The 15092-nt window shown below is 35.6% G+C and overlaps 1 long non-coding RNA gene across 1 annotated transcript; it reads left to right on the top strand.

Moving 5' to 3' along the window:
- Positions 1-8438: 8438 nt before the first annotated feature.
- Positions 8439-14201, top strand: LOC135155095 (uncharacterized). The gene is made up of 3 exons (XR_010294444.1): positions 8439-8558; positions 11113-11232; positions 11591-14201. It is a non-coding gene; the product is annotated as an uncharacterized LOC135155095 (long non-coding RNA).
- Positions 14202-15092: the final 891 nt, after the last annotated feature.

Here is a 15092-nt window from a genome sequence, read left to right as displayed (position 1 = left end):
TAAGCAAAACACCAGAATCTCAAATCCAATCTTGCAAGTGAATTACGGGCATGATCCCGACATCTGATCGGAAAATGAAGGAAACTCAACCGAAAGCTTAGAATCTCAGCTACAACATACTAAAAGCTCAGGGATAACTAGCAACAAAAATTGGAGATATGGCTTACGAAATAGAAGAATGTAGAATCTAGTTTTGAGAAAAAGTCATGTCCCATAGAGATTACACGCAAAATGAGTAAAAATGACATGCCATTATTATTTGCAATTTTTGAGGATGATCTGTTTATCAAAATGAAAAATAAAGGCAATAACTCAGAAAGAGTAAGAACTAAGCTACAACATATCAAAAATTGGGTGAAAATAGACCGATATTCACGGAGTTAGAGCAAGATTTGCATAATTATAATGACGTCATAATAGGCAAAATGGATTTTTTGACTTCCGACGCCATTTTGATGACGTCATAATATAATTGAGGGTCAAATGAGACATGAAATTATATCTCTAGTTCATACTCTATCAAAATATGAAAAAAAAATTGGGGGTCCCCACGCGTTCTGAAGAGCTACAGCGGATTTTCTATAGGCATGTTTTTGCCCATATATGGCCTATAGTGAGAGCTCGCGCGCACACGTGCTGCAAACTTTAACGGGTGTTAATTTCCTTATTAATGGTCGTAGAAGGTTGATCAAGGTATCAAATTGCTCAAAATTATATGATCAATGCAATGAAATAAAAAAAACGGTGTTTCTGAGTTGCATTGAAGGCGTTACGCGCGGAAACGCGCGCGCATACGTTTGCGCGCGCAATTTTTTGAAATGCTTAAAATGACCTAAAACGTACTCTGTTTTGGTCAAAAAGTGATTTTTAGCATTTTAAAATTTTGACGCGCGCGTACGCGCGCGTCGTGACCTTCAGGTGACCTTTGATGACATGACCTGATGACCCTTGATCTGAAGTTTATGTGATGTGAATTTGATTTATTTTTGATAATTGATAATGGAGATATGATTGATAATGTGATTTTACAAAATGGCGTCTAGATGACGTCATGATGACGTCATGACATTAAGATTCTTGCAGAATTGAGGTCTTAATGATGTTGATATGTGGTGATATTTTGATGATTATTGAATATGAACTTTCTGAGATTTGCTGTCCACAAGAAATGGAGGAAATAAAAATAAGAAATAAATAAATAAAGAAAGAAAATTCGGACAAACATAAGAGGTGATCTGTCATAGACAGACCACCTAATGAGGCATGTACTCAAATTGACGTGTCAATAGTTTCGCTTATTCCTTAAAAATAAACCATAACGCCTAAAGCAATAAAGCAAATAAAGCAACATTATCAATATGTATGGTATCAATGTTGAAGTAATTTCCATAGGTAGAACTAATCTTGTCATTGTTTTAAGATTCAACTTAAAAATCATTGCTCCTAAGTTTATTAGGTGGTCTGTCTATGACAGATCACCTATTATGTTTGTCCGAATTTTCTTTCTTTATTAGGTGGTCTGTCTATGACAGATCACCTCTTATGTTTGTCCGAATTTTCTTTCTTTATTTATTTATTTATTTATTTATTTTTATTTCTTATTTTTATTTCCTCCATTTCTTGTGGACAGCAAATCTCAGAAAGTTCATATTCAATAATCATCAAAATATCACCACATATCAACATCAATAAGACCTCAATTCTGCAAGAATCTTAATGTCATGACGTCATCATGACGTCATCTAGACGCCATTTTGTAAAATCACATTATCAATCATATCTCCATTATCAATTATCAAAAATAAATCAAATTCACATGACATAAACTTCAGATCAAGAGTCATCAAATCATGTCATCAAAGGTCACCTGAAGGTCACGACGCGCGCGTACGCGCGCGTCAAAATTTTAAAATGCTAAAAATCACTTTTTGACCAAAACAGAGTACGTTTTAGGTAATTTTAAGCATTTCAAAAAATTGCGCGCGCAAACGTATGCGCGCGCGTTTCCGCGCGTAACGCCTTGAATGCAACTCAGAAACACCGTTTTTTTTATTTCATTGCATTGATCATATAATTTTGAGCAATTTGATACCTTGATCAACCTTCTACGACCATTAATAAGGAAATTAACACCCGTTAAAGTTTGCAGCACGTGTGCGCGCGAGCTCTCACTATAGGCCATATATGGGCAAAAACATGCCTATAGAAAATCCGCTGTAGCTCTTCAGAACGCATGGGGACCCCCAATTTTTTTTTCATATTTTGATAGAGTATGAACTAGAGATATAATTTCATGTCTCATTTGACCCTCAATTATATTATGACGTCATCAAAATGGCGTCGGAATTCAAAAAAATCCATTTTGCCTATTATGACGTCATTATAATTATGCAAATCTTGCTCTAACTCCGTGAATATTGGTCAATTTTCACCCAATTTTTGATATGTTGTAGCTTAGTTCTTACTCTTTCTGAGTTATTGCCTTTATTTTTCATTTCGACAGACAAATCATCCTCAAAAATTGCAAATAATAATGGCATGTCATTTTCACTCATTTTGCGTGTAATCTCTATGGGACATGACTTTTTCTCAAAACTAGATTCTACATTCTTCTATTTCGTAAGCCATATCTCCAATTTTTGTTGCTAGTTATCCCTGAGCTTTTAGTATGTTTTAGCTGAGATTCTAAGCTTTCGGTTGCGCTTCCTTCATTTTCCGATCAGATGTCGGGATCATGCCCGTAATTCACTTGCAAGATTGGATTTGAGATTCTGGTGTTTTGCTTACGTGTTAAGTCTATGGGAAATATTCTAGCTCAATCGGTTAGGCGTCAGACTTACTTCTCATTCCATCATGCAGGCAGGGGTTCGAGTCCGCGGGTGAACATGATTTTTTTATTTCTTATTTTTATTTCCTCCATTTCTTGTGGACAGCAAATCTCAGAAAGTTCATATTCAATAATCATCAAAATATCACCACATATCAACATCAATAAGACCTCAATTCTGCAAGAATCTTAATGTCATGACGTCATCATGACGTCATCTAGACGCCATTTTGTAAAATCACATTATCAATCATATCTCCATTATCAATTATCAAAAATAAATCAAATTCACATGACATAAACTTCAGATCAAGGGTCATCAGGTCATGTCATCAAAGGTCACCTGAAGGTCACGACGCGCGCGTACGCGCGCGTCAAAATTTTAAAATGCTAAAAATCACTTTTTGACCAAAACAGAGTACGTTTTAGGTCATTTTAAGCATTTCAAAAAATTGCGCGCGCAAACGTATGCGCGCGCGTTTCCGCGCGTAACGCCTTGAATGCAACTCAGAAACACCGTTTTTTTTATTTCATTGCATTGATCATATAATTTTGAGCAATTTGATACCTTGATCAACCTTCTACGACCATTAATAAGGAAATTAACACCCGTTAAAGTTTGCAGCACGTGTGCGCGCGAGCTCTCACTATAGGCCATATATGGGCAAAAACATGCCTATAGAAAATCCGCTGTAGCTCTTCAGAACGCATGGGGACCCCCAATTTTTTTTTCATATTTTGATAGAGTATGAACTAGAGATATAATTTCATGTCTCATTTGACCCTCAATTATATTATGACATCATCAAAATGGCGTCGGAATTCAAAAAATCCATTTTGCCTATTATGACGTCATTATAATTATGCAAATCTTGCTCTAACTCCGTGAATATCGGTCAATTTTCACCCAATTTTTGATATGTTGTAGCTTAGTTCTTACTCTTTCTGAGTTATTGCCTTTATTTTTCATTTCGACAGACAAATCATCCTCAAAAATTGCAAATAATAATGGCATGTCATTTTTACTCATTTTGCGTGTAATCTCTATGGGACATGACTTTTTCTCAAAACTAGATTCTACATTCTTCTATTTCGTAAGCCATATCTCCAATTTTTGTTGCTAGTTATCCCTGAGCTTTTAGTATGTAGTAGCTGAGATTCTAAGCTTTCGGTTGCGTTTCCTTCATTTTCCGATCAGATGTCGGGATCATGCCCGTAATTCACTTGCAAGATTGGATTTGAGATTCTGGTGTTTTGCTTACGTGTTAAGTCTATGGGAAATATTCTAGCTCAATCGGTTAGGCGTCAGACTTACTTCTCATTCCATCATGCAGGCAGGGGTTCGAGTCCGCGGGTGAACATGATTTTTTTTTTTTTTTTTTTTTTTTTAGCTCTCTTGCCCACGATCAATTATAAGAATTCTAACAAATAATAGCTAAAATATTGCAAAATAAAACAGATTATAATTACTTTTTTATATCATATCTATTTATCTGTCTGTCTATCTACCTACATGACATATCTATCTCTCTGTCTAATATATATCTTTCTGTTTCAATACGTCCCTCTCTCTCTATCTATCCATATGTCTGTCTGTCTATCTACCTACATTGTATATCTATCTGTCTGTTTATCTCTCTCTCTCTCTCTCTGTCTAATATATATGTATCTATCTGTTTAGATATGTCTATCTATCTATCCATCCATCTGCCTGTCTCTATCTATCTATCTATCTATCTATATATCTATCTATCTATCTGTCTGTCTGTCTCTCTATCTATCTATCTATCTATCTATCTGTCTATCTATCTATCTATCTATCTATATGTCTGTCTCTCTATTCATCTATATGTCTGTCTCTCTATCTATCTCTGTCTCGATCTCTATCAATCTATATGTCTGTCTCTGTATCTATCTATATGTCTATCTATCTATCTATCTATCTATCTATATATCTATCTATATGTCTGTCTCTCTATCTATCTATATTTCTGTCTCTCTGTCTATCTATATGTTTGTCTATCTATATGTCTGTCTATCTATCCATGAAGCTATCACGAGAAGGAGAACCATCTTCCAATTTCTCTCTTAATCCTTTGTTATCGCTTCCTTCGGGCGAAGGAACGATATCTAACATCAATTGGCGAGCCGCCAGGCGAAAGTTAGAGCCCGCTTACATAACGCGATAGGACCACGCAGCATGAAGCTATTACGAGATAGCTCGTAATAGCTTCATGATATGTCTGTCTCTCTATCTATATGTCTGTCTATCTATCTGTCTATCTATCTATCTGTCTGTCTCTCTTTCTATCTATATGTTTATATATGTTTTATTAATATAACCACCAATCATCTCTCTACCCTTACAAAAAATTCCTGCAGTACTTTAGTGGTACTCTGTTGTACCTGTGTGATACTTCTGTCATACACGACGGTACCTCAGAATTACCACAGGACTTCTGTGGTATCACTCTGTGATAGTTCTGTCATACTTCTGTGGTACAGGAAAATATGAAAATTTCCTGCAATACCTTAATGGTACTCTGTCGTACCTGTGTGATACTTCTGTTGTACAAAACTGTATATAGAATTACAACAGGACTTCTGTGGTATCACTCTGTGATAGTTCTGTCATACTTCTGTGGTACAGGAAAATATGAAAATTTCATGCGATACCTTAATGGTACTCTGTCGTACCTGTGTAATACTTCTGTTGTACATAACTGTATACAATATCACTCTGTGATAGTTATGTCGTACTTCTGTTGTACATGAAAATTCTAAAATATCCTGCAGTACTTCTATGACAACCCTGCGATACTTCTGTTGTATATGAACATTTTTTAAATTTCCTGCAGTACTCCTATTACTAAGCACTTCTATGGAAACCCTGTGATACTTCTGTGGTACATGAACATTTTGAAATTTCCTGCAGTACTCGATCCTATTAAAGACACTTCTATGAAAACCCTGTGATACTTCTGTGGTAAATGAAAATTTTGAAATTTCCTGCAGGACTCAATATAGGCACTTCTAAAATTCTATGGCAACCCCAGTGCTATACTTTCAAAATTTCCTGCGGTACTTCTCATGCAGCCACCCCAGAAATATGACTGAAACTGTATCACAGACGCTACTGGTGTATTTTCTGTGGTACAGTACATGAAAAAATTAGTTTCCTTCAGTACTTGTATGGAAGCCCTGTTTGTACCACAGACTAATTTTTTTATTTCCAGTGAGGGATTTATCTTTTTTTTTCAGTTTCGGGAGAGGTCAGTAGCGTATTGAGTCTTATATTTTTAGAAGGCCATATGGCTTAAAAGGGCACCATTCATTTTAAAAAGTACAATTTTTTATATGAAAATTTAATTTTGTGATAGCTAGATTGTGACATATAGGCCCTATTTCAAAATTATATTTCACCCTGTCCCATTGTGTAGGTCTATATCAGCGAGGGGGGGGGGGTTATGCCTACTGAGACTCAGAGGTTTTAAGTTTGATAGCTTCTATTTCTACGAGAAAGGGTACTATACGTACTAGATCAAAACTAGGAGCAAAGCGCGAACTGAAAAATGCGAAAAATTATTGACCCCAAAATGGGCAACTTATATTTTGAGGACTATTGTTCGTTTTCAGGGTTATTTCTTTTTCATGCGCTCTTTTAAATTTCAATTATCATTTTTGTTTTGTTTGTTCGCCACTTATTTTTCATAAAAAACAGGATGAATAATAAAAAAATGACTATATTTAAAAGGGTACGTGTTGAAATATACAGGACACACCTAACACTCTTAGAGCTTAATGGTTGTGAGGAAGCCGGGTTGAATTTCAAAGAGATATTGTAATGAATAAAAATATAAGCATGAACGTATTATTCTACTTCATCCATCTCTTTCTAACAATACAAGAAAATAATTGAAGGGGAGGTCAACGCTAGAGATAATCAATAAATAGAGTAAAATTCACAAAACAAAATGCTTAAAATTTATTCAAAATCGGATGACAAATAACGAAGTTAAGTTGAATTTTAAGGATTTGCAATATTCCCATGAAACAGTTTTATTTAGGCATGTCTCATGAATATTCATTAGGTGGGCTGATGATGTCATATCCCATGTTCTTTTGTACAATATATGAAATTAGATTTATTCAACATATTTCTACCAAGAACTTAAACAATTGGAATGACGACTAATTAACCGCATTAGTTATTTAATGCAGCAACTTTACAATGGGGACACATTATTTACACATGTATTGAAAAAATAGATAATCATAATTTCATATCTAACATTCATATCTAACATCAGCCCACCAAATGAATATTCATGACGATGTGCACACTATCTGTTTTCACAAAATATTGATAAACAATTAACATAAGAAAGTTCAGCGTTGAATGTTGATTAAAAAATAAATCTCAGTTAAAATGCTATCTAAGATTTTTTTTTACACGTTTCATAACCAAGTTTTAATGCGATTCTGGCCCCTTAAAGTTTTTATTGCGAGAAAATACATTTTTCCAAGTTTCCCATCTATTTTTTTATTTATTTTTTTTTAGTAAAAAGGACCTATTTTCTTACAAATATATTATTATAAATAAAATTACTTCAATATTTGTTCTCCTATTCACAATATTTTTTACAGGTGGAATAGGATAAACTAAAAATAGGATATTTAATTTCCATTTTAAGGCCTATTTTTTGCTTTATATCCCCGGTTTATATCTTTGCCACCTTGCAATATGTTAGCCAGGCTGGTTTATATCTATTTCTTTTTAAATCAAATAAATTTGGATATTTTCAATCTATTTTTATGATGCGAAGCTATATATAGTTTGTAAATATGTTTTTTAATTGCAAGAACAATCTTGTATCTCTGTTCACATATGATGGCAGTTTATTTTGCTTCTTTTTTTCTAATTTGTATGAAGTTTGTATCTATATATTTTCAAACTATTTTCCATCCTTAAAGTGTCACAACCGATATCATATTATTTTTTACCTCGTTGGCAAAGTTATTATCTTTTCTTATGTTTCGCTTCAAAATGGTATCTTTATATTTGCTTGTCTTGCTCCTCCTCCCCTTATCAAAATACCCTGCCGGCACTTGATCTAAGATTATTTTCTTTTACTACTTGAACCTTATAAAGGGATCTTTCCTTCGATCGCAAGAAAGGATAAAATGTGTGTTTTTGAAAAGAAATAAAATTAAAAATACATAGGATTGGAGCTGTGATTTTCCTCATTGCTTTCTTTGTCATCCTACTTGCATACTAGTAGGCCTATATAACATATTTTCAGTAAAATTGTGAGACATGTTTTTAAATCCTATCCTTATATTAAAAAAAAGAATAAAGAGAAAGAAAAAAATTAAAAGACATAGAAAAGAAAAAGAAAGGAAGAAGAAATAAATATTTGAATTTTACTTTATTCAATTCCTTTACGTTAATAATATGATATATAAATGATGGCGAAAATAGTCAAATTGTCTGGTTTCCAAGTAAAAAGTAAGACCCCCCCCCCTCCGAGCTCCCCGTACAAACGTACAAACGCACGGACTGTACCGTATACGTGTTTCCGGTTCCGCCATTTGAAAAAAAACGCTCGTAACTGCTCAGCTGAACCCGAAGCTTGATGAAGAAGGCCGTCAATATTTCAACAAAAACTAACAGAATATGGATCAGATTCGGACAACGACTTCTTAAGACATTCACACAACAGGCTAAACAGTAAGTTAGATCCATTTTTCGTAGTTTGGCGCGGCATGCACTTAAATTTCTTCGACTTTTTAATCATTACCGTACGGCCACTGCACTGCCGTTGTTCCCGATCGCTTATCGGGTGGGGGCTGATCTGCGGTGTGCGCGGCCGGGGACGGCCAACGGCTGGCTAAGTTAGTAGTATATTGATGGCGGCGGTGAGGATGTTTGTATTGTCATGATTGTAGCCAGGTCAGGGGTGGGCGCTAATGCAGTTTCGCACCGGCCGATTAATACCAGCATACCTCATCACCAATATTTGTTCCCAAATGTCATGACAAGTCTCTCAGTCACATTTGAAGTCAATAATATCCACCACTTTTCAAAATATCGTGATCGGGAATGGCTGTAGGCCTAGCCAGGCGGCTTCTAGAGAGTGAAAATCATTTACTAACGTAACTTCGTAAGGTCACTCTCATATGAAGCCAGGGATCCTTTCTCATATACCCACACAGAGGAAGCCAAAACTTGAAACTTTCACCCCCGGCCCCGAGATTTCTACTTTCCTTCTAAAAGATCTAGCCTAACGTTAGACCTAAATCATGTACATGGGATAAAACTTAATTTCCAACATTTCTACGCTCTCGTCGTTATTTTTGAAGAAGAAATTCATTCCAAAAAATGCGAAAAATATCATGATTAGACGGAAGAGACTTGCCCGATGTTTACGCCGCCATCTATGTGAGAAACTTCATGTTGGCTCTAAATCATCAATTTTGAGACGGATAGAGGCATGGAGAAGAACTGAAACTTTGTGTGCAGGAAGAATATTAGTTTTAATTTTTTTAAAGAGCGTGATGTTGCATGAATTTGATATCCCCCCCCCCCCATAAGATCCCACTTTTTGTCACTCAGAATATCAGATCGACAGATCCAGTTCACGGTCTCAGACTCAAAGTTTGGGTAGGTGGAGCGTAGTGTAGCAATAGTGAAGTGGAGTGGAGCCTGCACAAACTTCACTCGAGGTAGGCAATCCCACAAATTTAAAAGAGGTTTCTATAAAATCAAGTCCGGCCTTGACAAACTTACGAAAAGATGTGAAGTCAATTCACCCTAAATATCATCAATATCCCTCAAATAGCTTCATTTAAGCACTAATTTCTCTTCCGGTTGATAAAATATGGATCCGTCTTTAATTTCCAAAATTGTTCGTCTAACTAGCTAAAGGACGCATGTTTTATCTACATATTAAAGACACTACATAGAAAAGACTAGGCACAAAGACTATTATACATGTAAATCGATGCAAAGCATTACGCGATGTCGGCAAAGTGCCCAATCTTCTTATTGTAAAGACTTTAGCGACAATAACAGACTGTGAGTAAGGTTAAAATGCTCCTCTACTTTTAATGTTTTCATTAGTGCTGTTGTCGGGAACAAAAATCCATGTCGACATGTCGCTTAAAAATTAATCCCGACATCGACAATGTCGACATGAAAAAGGGACCGTAATTTAGCCTGGGCTCCCTAACATAAAAAAAAAGCATTCGATCGTGGAACAACACTCTCAATCAAATATATTCACCTTGACACGAGTGATATCCCCACACTAGATCTATATAATACAGGCTCAGTTCGGGAATTGAGCTTCCAAAATCACTGATTTAATCCACATTTTTTTTCTGGAGAATCAAGTTTTTGTACCAGGATCCGGTTTCGAAAGCATTGCTCAATAACACTCGTAGCCAATTTGAGAATCACCAATTACAACAGTGATCATTGCTGCAAACGCAAGCTCCTCAATTTGACAATGAAAAGTAATGAAAATCGACCGATAATTTCAGTATCACTTCCGCGGCGATCCGTGCAACGATCTCCAAACGAATGAAGGGAAGTTTTCTGTGACTTCGTGATATGAAGTAAGCGCTCAATTGCGGCAGTCACAACTTTGACAAAAACACGTGTTCGCTGCTGCTCACGTTTATGTGAAAAGTAATGCATTGAGGAGCAACGTATTATCAAGCACGGTGAATAGCGCGCGATGGGTGCATATTTCCGTGGATGGGTACGGTGAATGCTACTCTCGCTATAACGGGATATCGAGGGCGGCTCGATCGGGCAGGCCGGCCCTGCACTGACGTATTTCTACTGCCGCACAGCTCGCAGATATTCTTTTTTCATTTAATGCGCTGCTAAGCTGAATAAACCTTTTAATCGCGCCAATTACTGTGGATAAATGCTTCTAACTTTTCAGCTAATCTTTACACTCGTGATTGTAGGCTAGACCCCTTTTTATTTTATGTTTACATGTCGATGTGGGTGCGTGCATGTCGACATGTCGGAATTTTGAAAATCCTTCGTATGTCGACATCAATGTCGATATGAGGCCTATCGACAACAGCACTAGTTTTCATTGATTTTATGTTGAATATTATTAAAGAATATGACTCTTTGCACCTGAATTGTAACACTGAAATATGGAAATGAAGAAGTTTTATCATGTATTTTTATTACATCATGTATTTGTATTAACCTGCAAATAAAATTTTACTATGTCACTCAAATTCATTTCATTTCATTAAAGATTCAAAGAGGGATCTCTGGATGATCGAGCAGCAAGTCCAGCATTATGTGGGAAAGATACTACAGGTGTACACAGAAAAGGCCATGTTCTTGTACAAGACACGGTTGGAGTTCATAAAAGGTGATTATATAGGCATTCACTTCAGTAGATATTATAATTACAAAATTAAGCAGATTGTATTCATGCAGTGGCATACAGTGTAATCCTTGTTAGAAGATGTAGATTTATTCTTCATTGTTTTATTAAAGAGTTTCAATATGTGCTTATGACAATTTGTTTGCATTATAAATTGTTTGTCACTCTTCGGCTTAGTTTGCTTTTATAAGCAAGAATATGCTAAGAGAGATAGCCGCAAGGACCTCATTATCCGATAGATATGTACTTGTGAAAAGAGATCTAGATGGGGGCAAAACACCTTATTTCTTGTATTTTTATGTTGTTCATGTTATCGTAATGGTATGTGTTTTTTTTTCTACAGATTAAGCTGCCTCGTGCTATACAGACTTGGATAAAAACAAGCTGTCCAATGAATGGTGACTACTCAAGAGGAGCCAGAAAGTCAACTAAAGCCAGGGTATTTTGGGAGTTGATATGGCCGGGGAAGGGGGGAGGGGGGGTTTCCAGGGCCCCCCCCCTTCCTTGAGATCTTGACCGCACAATCGCGTCTAACATTGGCACATGGGTTGTCTAGGGCATAATTTACAAAATTAAATTGTAAATTATTTCACGCAAATTGTTAGTAAGTGATAATACTAATTTATGCGTAATTAGAATACAAAATCATACTTTTTCCTCTATTGCATTGACTTTGTACACAAAATCACGTTTTTGAGCAATTTTTGGTATGACATGTACTTACATAATGTCACGTTATTACAGAACCACGTACCGGGTGACACAAGATTGGTCTCAAAAGATGCACAAGACTAGAAAGAGGCATGTTTTAAAAAAATTGTGCGACAGCATGGTCGCAAAATTTTTGGAAGGGGGGGAGGGTCAAATTGGTCCAATTTAACTAAGGGTTAATAACTGGGAGGCTGTTAGCTGCCTTTTTACTTTCAAGTCTTGCACATCTTTTGAGACCAAATTTGTGATGCCTGGGTACGCTGTTCCGAAATTTCGCAACATTTTTATGTATTAATCCAACACAAATACTGTTTCTTGCTAAAAATTCACAATTAGTATACCAGTAATATACATTTATCAAGTCAAATTATTTAATTACATTTATAATCATAAAAGCTTTGATAAAGTAAAAAAAACAACAAAGAGTTGTATGTAGGCCTGGGACTTTCGGGTTTTTTCTCTTCGGGTACCCGTGGTAATTTTTGGGTGGGTACCTGAAAATCATGTCACTTGAAATATGACTGGTGGAAAAACCCCATAGGTGACGTCATCAAGCCAATGCGATGCAAGCCAATTTATGAATGAAAATATAGTAAGCATGCGCATTGCAAGCCTCCCGTGCCCCACGCAGTATTCCATCGAAACAAGTTTCAATACTCTGTCACCTCGTACCAAAATCGACCTAGAATTCCACTTTCCTATATATCATATGAATTATAAAAGGTTTTCTCACCGATACTGCACAGGTAAGCAAATTTTTATTCTTGCTTTTCCGTCAAAATCTTACGAAGTAGCATCGATATTACATCGTGTTCGTGAGTTTGTATCGCTACGTGAACAAAGTCAATTGATTTCCGGGTTTCGGAGCGTCAAATGCGCCAGCCAATCACGATCGTGTTCCCATTTTCGGTTTATGATGAACTAAAAATGGTAACAAGAACGTGATTGGCTGGTGCTTCGTAGGTCGATTTTGGTATGAGGTGACAGAGTATTGCAGACTTGTTTTGACGTAATACTGCGTGGGGCTGAGGCTTGCAATGCGCATGCTTACTATATTTTCATTCATAAATTGGTTTGCGTCGCAGTGGCTGGATGACGTCACTGCACTGCAAAAGAAACATGGCGATGATTGAACGATCTCGGTCACATCATCATCACTTGAAAACTTGTATATTTATGGATATTTAGAGGGTAATTGGTGAAATTCAAAATGAGGCTTGTGTACTTTTGTAATGAGTTACAATCATGTCTTACACTACGCAATACAAATCAAATACATGTACATTATACTGGTGAGCAATTTTCGGGTATCGGGTATTGATTTTTCTACTCGGGTACCCGGGTTTTAGTCCCAGCCCTAGTTGTATGAAAATTTTCAAAAATAATGAAAGGTAAAAGAAAACAAGATTACAATGTCCATTGCAAGGGGGCTAGTCTAGCTATTCAGGATAATTGGGATTTTATTCAGTTTTTAATTGACATAACATTATGACAAGATCCCTCCATTTAGTGTATAAACAGCACATGGCCATGATTGAAATTCATATAACATTAAAGTATGCAAACCAGGCAGCTACATGTACATGTAGGACTCACTGCTTGTCAATTCTATTGTCTGCCAGGGTCAAGTGACATACAGTGCACATGTATAACATGTGTGAAAGTACATAAGAAAATCAGCTTTTTATTTTTGTACTGTAACATTGGGTGAACTGGTGATCACTTTGGATATGATGCTCTTTATATTGGTTTATTTTATGTATATGAATTTTTGGATAATCATTAAGAATTAAAGCCATTTACTTAATATATGGAAGCATAAGCCCATCAAAGAACAGAATTATGTCATGTACAGCTAATTCATTTTGCGTGATATTACAATTGTAATTGTTTACTTGAGCAAGTAATTTGAATTGCTGCATGACCTAAACAATGACATGTTCCAATTCGAATAGTAACATAAGGTTCATAAGGTTCATAAGGTAGTATTTATTGTCCAGATAAATAAATAAGTGGAAATTTGCATTTTTACATGGTATTGAACATACATAGCATAGCATAGAAAATGAACATATTTACAGAAAATCAAACAATCACATATAGTCAATTATGATATACACGTGCAAATGCTACCCCCTGGGTAGCATTTGAAAAAAATACTGTTATTGACATTAAAATTAAGATTGAAATGGAAATCTGAACTGAAAGTTAGATATCGGAAATTGAATTGAAATTACATTAGAATTGTAATAAATCAGTACTATAAAACATGACCTAAAGAAGAGTTACTCCACCTCGATTGAGAGTGCTTATGTTAAATAATTGATGTTGCTTCTTCAAATAATTGAGGTCAATCAAATTGGTCATAATTATTCAAGTCAATTTTGAGCTATATGTCATAATTAATTAGGTCATATACTAATTGAAATTACTTAATGACTCGAGTAGGTATGAATTCACATTGCCACATGACCTTAATTATTTTATGTAGCAACATCAAGTATTGAACGTCATTTAGTTATCAATTATGACATGTAGCAAATCAAATTACATGCCGCAATTTCGTGTTTATGATGGGCTCATGCTTACATTCATATATAACCCTTCAATACGTAGTTGGAGCAATTCTTAGACAAGAAGACTGTGTAAAATGATATGCCTATTCAATGTCAAAAAGGTTAATGTCTCAATAGATTTGATCTACGTTTTGGCAAAGTAATCTTATGTTCATATTTTTTCTAACCTATGGTGAACGTTCTAAATCATGTGAAATTCATTCAAAAATATCTTTCAGTATTTATGGACTTAAGTGAATTCTGAGCAAAATGAAGTGATTATGATTACGTTCATGTACTTTAAGTTTATACTGGTGATCAACACATCATAATTTCATCCCTTACTGTATGTGCACCATGCATTATCTGTACATGCAGAAGTGGTTATCCATTGTTTCATAACATGGTTGAGTAAAGGATGTTCTGCTTTTAGTATTAAGCCAATCGGGTGTTGACAAGAAGGGGAAAATGCAATTGCTCAGCTATTACAGTTTTTTTTGCAACCATAATACTGGTTAAGCCTTGGTTACATTCGCCGGCTCGTGGCCTTACGTCGAGTCAAAATTAACAGTCTTAATC

This window comes from Lytechinus pictus, chromosome 1 (genome assembly GCF_037042905.1).
Source record: "Lytechinus pictus isolate F3 Inbred chromosome 1, Lp3.0, whole genome shotgun sequence".
Taxonomy (NCBI): Eukaryota; Metazoa; Echinodermata; class Echinoidea; order Temnopleuroida; family Toxopneustidae; genus Lytechinus; species Lytechinus pictus.
The sequence above is the reverse complement of the archived record's forward strand: the minus strand, read 5'-3'. Positions and strand labels throughout refer to the sequence as shown.